This window comes from Marmota marmota, unplaced genomic scaffold (assembly GCF_001458135.2).
Source record: "Marmota marmota marmota unplaced genomic scaffold, marMar, whole genome shotgun sequence".
Classification (NCBI taxonomy): Eukaryota; Metazoa; Chordata; class Mammalia; order Rodentia; family Sciuridae; genus Marmota; species Marmota marmota.
The window spans coordinates 14,708,844-14,716,325 of record NW_025999960.1 but is presented as its reverse complement, the minus strand read 5'-3'; positions in this window follow the sequence as shown (position 1 = coordinate 14,716,325).

Here is a 7,482-nt window from a genome sequence, read left to right as displayed (position 1 = left end):
TATCATTCCAAAAACTTTTTTGAATCCTTGTATAATCTCTTCTTCTGTTCCTCCTATTCTTCCTCTCAAGCAACCACTGATGTACTTTCTGTCACTATGAATTAGTTTGAATTTTCTAGAGTTTTATACAGATGGAATTATACATCATAAATTTTTTTGTGTGCTTTCTTTCACTTAGCATAATTGTTTTGGGATCAATAAAACAATTATGTATCAATATTATATATCCATTGATCAATATTATATCAATAGTTTGTTCTTTTTTGTAGTATTTTATATCTCATTTCTTTAAAAATGTTTTTTTTTAAGCTGTAGATGGACACAACACCTTCATTTTGTTTTATTTATTTTTATGTGGTGCTGAGGATGGAACCCAGTGCCTCACATGTGCGAGGCAAGCACTCTACCACTGAGCCACAACCCCAGCCCCTCATTTTTTTTAATATATATTTTTTAGTTGTAGGTGGACACAATAGCTTTATTTTTTTTGTTGTTGTTTTATGTGGTACTGAAGATTGAACCCAATGCCTCACTCCTGCTAGGAGAGAGCTCTACCACTGAGCCACAATCTCAGCCCTTGCATCTCATTTTGTATCAAAGTTTGTTATTTTTTTTTATTACTGTGTAGCATTTCATTGTATGGTATTTCAGATGAACCTAATTCCAGTTGTAAGAACCAGCCACAAAGAACTGTGAGATCAAGAAATAGGCAGACTGGTCCAGAATTTCACAAAGTGCGATTTTTTGGGAGATTTATGGGTAGAAGAGTATCTTGTGTGGCAGCAAGCATGTGAATCCCCACACCCAAGGCAGGAGGAAGTGGGTGTTTGCCTACTAAGTGAGATGAAGGTGGGCCTCAGCCAACCAGAATATACCGGGCCTTTCTCAAAAACTGTTAACATGTCCAGTGTCATTTAAGAAACAGTCTGGCATCAGTGGCTGGCACATCATGCATGGCTGACTATCCTGATGACTTTGTGCTCTAGGGCATGTGTCCCAGGGTCGCCTAAGGGCAATATGGTGGTTGTGACCAAGATGACTGTAGTTATGTCAAACTGGTTCACTACATTTGGATGTATCACAATTTGTTTATCCATTAATATGATGATGGACATTTGATTTTGGCTGTTGTAAATAAACTGTTATGAGCCAAGTGCAGTGGCATATGTCTATAATCTCGGCAGCTTGGGAGACAGAGGTAGGATTGCCAAGTTCAAAGGCAGTCTTAGCAATGTAGTGAGATTCTGTCTCTAAATAAAAAATATAAAAAGGGCTGGGATGTGGCTTAGTGGCTCTGGGTTCAATCATTGGTATGGTCAGTTATTTTAGTGGGTATGTGGTGATATTTCATTGTGGTTTTAATTAACTTATATATAATGATTAGTGATGATTAGTGACGAATGATGTTGAACATCTTTTCATTAGATGCTTATTTGCCATCCATGGACCTTCTTTAGTGACATGTCTATTCAAAGCTCCCCTGTTCTTGGCCACAGTAGTCAGAGACAGAGTCTGTATCCCTGATGAATAAACTTTTCTTTTCCTCCCCTTGAGCTGTGAGGTTAGTATGGCTCAAATAAGGATTTCTAAAAATGCAAACAACATTTATTTATTGGGTTATTTGTTTTTTTTCTTTTAGTGTTAAGTTTTTTTGAGCTTTTTATATATCCTGGAGATAAATGCTCTATCTGACGTGCGTGTGGTAAAGATTTTCTCCCATTCTGTAGGCGCTCTCTTCACACTATTGATTGTTTCCTTTGCTGAGAAGAAGCTTTTTAGTTTGAATCCACCCCATTTATTGATTCGTGATTTTATTTCTTGCATTTTAGGAGTCTCATTAAGGAAGTCAGATCCTAAGCCAACATAATGAATATTTGGGTCTGTTTTTTCTTCTATTAGGCACAGGGTCTCTGGGATAATTCCTAGGTCCTCAATCCACTTTGAGTTGAATTTTGTGCAGGGTTAGAGATAGGGATTTAATTTCATTTTGCCGATATGGATTTTCAGTCTTTCTAGCACCATTTGTTGAAAAGGCTCTCTTTTCTCCAATGTATATTTTTGATGTCTTTGTCTAGTATGAGATAACTGTATTTATGTGGGTTTGTCTTTGTGTCCTCTATTCTGTACCATTGGTCTATATGTCTTTTTGGTGCCAATACCATGTCATTTTTAAAAATATGTTTTTAGTTGTAGATGGACACAATATCTTTATTTTTATGGGGTGCTGAGGATCAAACTCAGTGTCTCACATGTGCAAGGCAGGCATTCTACCACTGATCCAGAGCCCTAGCCCACCATGCCATTTTTATTACTATAGAGCCAATCAATAAATGAACTAAGGAACTGAGCAGACAACAAATATATTAAAAAATGTTCAATATCTCTAGCAATTAGAGAAATGCAAATCAAAACTACTCGTTTGATTTTTATCTCACTGCAGTCTGAATGGCAATTGTCAAGAAAAAGCAACAAGCTGGGTGTGGTGGCGTGAGTCTGTAATTGCAGCAGCTGAGACAGGAGGATCATGAGTTCAAAGCCAGCCTCAGCAAAAGTAGGCACTAAGCAACTCAGTGAGACCCTGTCTCTAGATAAAATACATAGGGCTGGGGATGTAGCTTAGTGGTTGAGTGCCCCAAGTTCAATCCCCTGTGCCAAAAAAAAAAAAAAAAAAGAAAAGAAAAGAATATAAGCAACAACAAGTGTTGGAGGGGATGTGGGGAAAAAGGTACTCTCTTTCATTGCTGGTGGGACTGCAAATTGGTGCAAACACATGGAAAGCAGTATGTTTTCCTTAGATGGTACCATTATTTGATCCAGCCATCCCACTCCTTGGTCTATACAAAAGAATTTAAAATCAGCATACTACAATTATGCAGCCATATCAATATTTATAGCAATTCAATTCACAATAGCTAAACTGTGGAACCAACCTAGCTGCCCTTCAATAGATGAATGGATTAAAAATGGTATTATATATACAAAATGGAATATTACTTAGCCTTAAAGAAGAATGAAATTATGGCATTTGCAGATAATGAATGGAGTTGGAGAATATCATGCTAAGCCATGTAACCCAAAACCCAAGGCCAGATGTTCTCTCTGATAAGTGGATGCTGATCCATAATGGGGAGGAGTGCAAGGTAAGAATGGAGAAACTTTGGATTGTGAAGAGGGGAGTGAGGGGAGCAGAGAGGATGTGGGGGTGGGAAAAATGGTGAAATGAGATGGACATCATTACCCTATGTACGTGTATGATTGCATGAATGGAATGGTGTGATTCTGCATCATGTACAACCAAATCAGAGAAATGAAAAGTTGTGCTCCATTTGTGAACAATGAGTCTAAATGTATTGTGCTGTCATGTGTAACTCATTAGAACAAATTAAAAAAATGCAAACAACAAACCCAATCACCTTTTTTTTTAGAGAAAAGGAAGTTTATTGGTTTTGAATAAAGTGATATAGTACAAGGTCAAAGCATTAATTGTGTATAGAACAAGTTTTCAAGTCCAGAGAACTCTGCCTCTGCTGCTAGTTGCTCTCTGTCCTGGGACATCCTTTCCTGTAGGGTGAAAAGATATCTTGCCTTTCTTTCTTGTGCAGTCCCCTCCCCCACTACATGAATTACTATAGCTTTGTAGTAGGTTTTCATATCTGTTTTTGTTTGCACAGTCTCTGCTGATTTTTTTTTTTTTTTTTTTGGTGAGGGGTATTGAATTCAGTGTCCTGTACTGTACAGGCGAGGCAAATGCTTTACCACTGAGCTATACCCCCAGTCTTAGCTGAGTTTTAAAGAATTGAAAAGAACAATCTTGTATTTCTAAGGGTGAATAAAGTCACTCTGCATCCAAAGCACTGTCAAAAGATATGCCCAGGTCTGGGATGCAGCTTAGAAGCAGAGTGCTTGCCTAGCACACGAAGAAGTATAGGGGGTTGGGGATGCTCCAAAGTATCTTATGGAAAAATTTAACTTTTATTTTATAAATACAGAATAAACATGTACAGAAAATACTGCTATACTCTCAACATTGGTGGTTTTACTTAGGGAGCGGAAAGGAGTTACATTAAATTTTGAATAAGGACCCAATTATATTAATACTGGTTGAATTATTCTGGGGAGGGATTTTAAATTCCCTTCTTTAAATTATAATGGGACAAAGGAGAGGCCCCTTTATCTAATTCTCCCAATTGAGCAAATAACTACAAAAGAGGGGCTCAGGAAACATTATAATGAAATGTAATGTGAATCCACCCAGGGAAGTACAGAATTTGCAGCCTCATTATAAAGAAACTTCTAGTCATCTAAGTGGCAGGGGAAGTAGGGTCTGTGGTTGTTCAACCCCAGGGCTGTAAATGCCCCAAGCATACTGTTTACTGATCCCAATGGAAGAACTTGGAAGACTCGATGGAGAGGTTTTGGGCATTTTATTACTTACTCACCCCTTGGTGGAAGCAGGCCTGGTAACATAGGGCTCCACCGTGCCTATGAGCAGTGGGAACATATGTAGGTTTCATGCCATCGTGAAGGTGGGTTTCTTCAGATGTTTTATGAGTACATTCGTTTACCTTATGACCAAGGTCACTCTGTTTAGATTCTCTCCTAAGATTAGAGATAAGGGGAGTGGCCAGCTTCCCCTAGCCCTTATCCCTGACCACATTATTTTAGAGACCTTATCTCACTGCAAGCTTCCCTAGGCACGGATTAATGTTTAACCCAACAGTGGTGGAGAGTAAAGAGGATCCCTCTGAAAAGTCAGAGGGATGGAGAAGAGACTTAAATCGTCCCCAAACCCAATGGCTGACAACAGCAGTTCTTTGTCTTGCTCTTGTGTCTGGTGAATTGCTGTGGAGTGGAGTTGGGGGGAGAGTTTTTGGCAGGAGGATTTGGATTGGGATTGGGGTTGTGCCACATGCTTAATTCTGGGGTGTGGGGAGGTGGAGGGTGCAACTCTTTCCTTGGAACGATCTTTTCTACAACTGCAAGAGCACAAGAGGCTGGACAAACCATGAGAACATATATGAAAAAAAAACACAAAGAATTTTCCTAAAGTTTCTCCTTTTGTCCCATCTACTGACATTCCATTAACCAAAACAGGTCATGAGATCAAAGCTCATCCTTAGTGTGATGGGGATAATAGACCTTGTCTACTGCAGTGCTCTGGAAGATCACATGACAGAGGGAGAGGGTAAGGAATTGGGAATAATAACTTGTTCTACCACAGGAAGGAAAAGGAGTTTTGGGTAGTGCTGAGAGCTCCCTTACTGTATTTTGGAATGTGGAAGTGCAGAGAACTTTCTCTAGAAGAATTGTGGGAGAATTAACTCTAATATGAAGCCATGAAATACTAGTGGTGGAACACAAGACCTCTCTTTATTTCCTCTTCCTCTATTCCTTCCTTTTCCTACCTGGGAACCCTCCACTGAGACATAGGTATGGTGATGCCAAGTAGACAAATGAAAGAAGTTGAGCCAGAGGCCATAGCAGTGGCAGCACCAGCACCAGCACCAGCAGCAGGAATGATGATAATGGTTCAGAGTGGGCTACCTGGAAGGTGGCAGCTGTAGGAGCTGCGAGACAGTGTCAGTGCCAATGAGGAAATGAGACCTCAGTGTCCTGCCTTCTATAACACGCAGGGTGTGTCAAAGGTAAAATAAGATCTAGTTTCCTAGCTGGTTATGGTGATGCATGCTTATAGTCCCAACTCCTTGGGGAACACTTAAGCAGCCTGGGCAACAAAATGAGGCCAAGTATCAAAAATAGAAAAAAAAAAAAAAGAAGTTTCCTAAAGTGCTGTGTAAACTGTTAAAAGATAATGTTGCAGGAGGTTAAATGGGAAACTCTCTTCATTTTGGTTTCAACTGAGGCCTCAGATGACAGATACTACAGTCCAAAGTAAAATGCAAACTACAAATATTTATAAAAGTGATGGCAGGAACCTGATTTTGCATTCTTAGTTGATCTTCCATTAACCTATATAGAAGATGGTGGGGAGTCCAAGGAAAGGAGAGAGGAGGTGAAGATTCCTTGGACAGAGTTGATGTGCTTTCATTCCCTGTGGTGACCAGACAAGTTAAGGCACAGAGGCAAGAGAAGAACCTGCCCACAGAATAAATTTAAAGGGATGGTAGAACCCCAAAATACCATTTTATGGTTATATTCCATGAATCATATTGACTTAATGAAACATCTATACTATAGAAATGTGATTATGATTCACTTTATCAAGTTACTTGTTAATTACTGTGGCAGAAACTGCTCATTGTTCACAAAAATCTACTCTATTTTTGCCATAGTAATGGTAGTAGAGTAGGGACATGTGGCTGCCTAGCTAGGGATATGTTGCTCAGTTTCTCTTGCAGCTAGGAATAGCATATGATTAAATTCTTACCTATAGAGTGCAACTGGAAGTGAAAAGAGCCTCTTCCAGGCCTGGGCCTTTAAGCATTGCAATGTATTTCTCTATGCTTGTTCCTCTTCCTGTAAACTGCAACACGAGGTGTCTTTGACCTGGCTTTGTCCATATAGATGAGGACAATATCCCAGGCCAGTGCTTCCCAAATTTTACCATGCATAAGGATCACCTAGAGAACTCATCATTAGAACTGATTAAAACAAGGAGCCAGTAGATCTGTAGTTGGCGAATAATTTGCATTTCTATAAGCTCCCAGGCGATGCTGCTGCTGCTGGCCCGATGACCACACTTTGAGTAGCAATTCTGTAGAGCATGGTGGAGATGAAAGATGGAAAGAACCTAGGTTTCTGGATGTGTTTGTGGAAAGAAGAAGCCCATCTACCCATCATGGATTTCTTTGTGAGAGATGAATAAATGCCTAGCACTGTAATTTTGGGGACTCCCTTAGTCATTTACCCTATCCAACATAATCATTTTGATATTCTGCCAATACTTGTCCCATCTCTAAACCAAATATTTCCCACAAATTTATTGTTTTACCTTGAACTCTCCTTTCTGGTGATGGAGAATAAGATTAGCCATTTTTTAGGGGGAAGGAAGATGGCGGCGAGGGGAGTGCATTGCCCCCGTGTGCTGCTTCACTGTGTGGGAGTATGACAAGTCAGGACGGCTAAAGGATATCTTGTTAGGAATTTCCAGCAATAGTGGGGTGCTCCGGAACCTGGAGGAAGGATTTCCATCGCACGAGGATCGGCTACGGGGACTCAAACGCGAGAGGTTTGTCGCACGGAGGGTAACACGGCTTATTCAGCAAACCGCCCCGCGGCTAGAGTCTGCAGCGCACGCTGGGTTACAGCGCTGCAGTTTCTGCCAGCCGCGCAAGCACCATACTCAGGGCTGAATTCTGGGTTCGAGACGGGGGAAGGAAGCGGTCCATCTCGGTTCTCCACACCGGTCAGACCACAGAGGAGGCCAGCAGCCACCATGTTGGTAAACTGACGTCACCTTCCCTGTTTTCGACTGACCGCAGCTCATTCAGCCATAGATCAGGTAATTTCAGGCTGCCATTC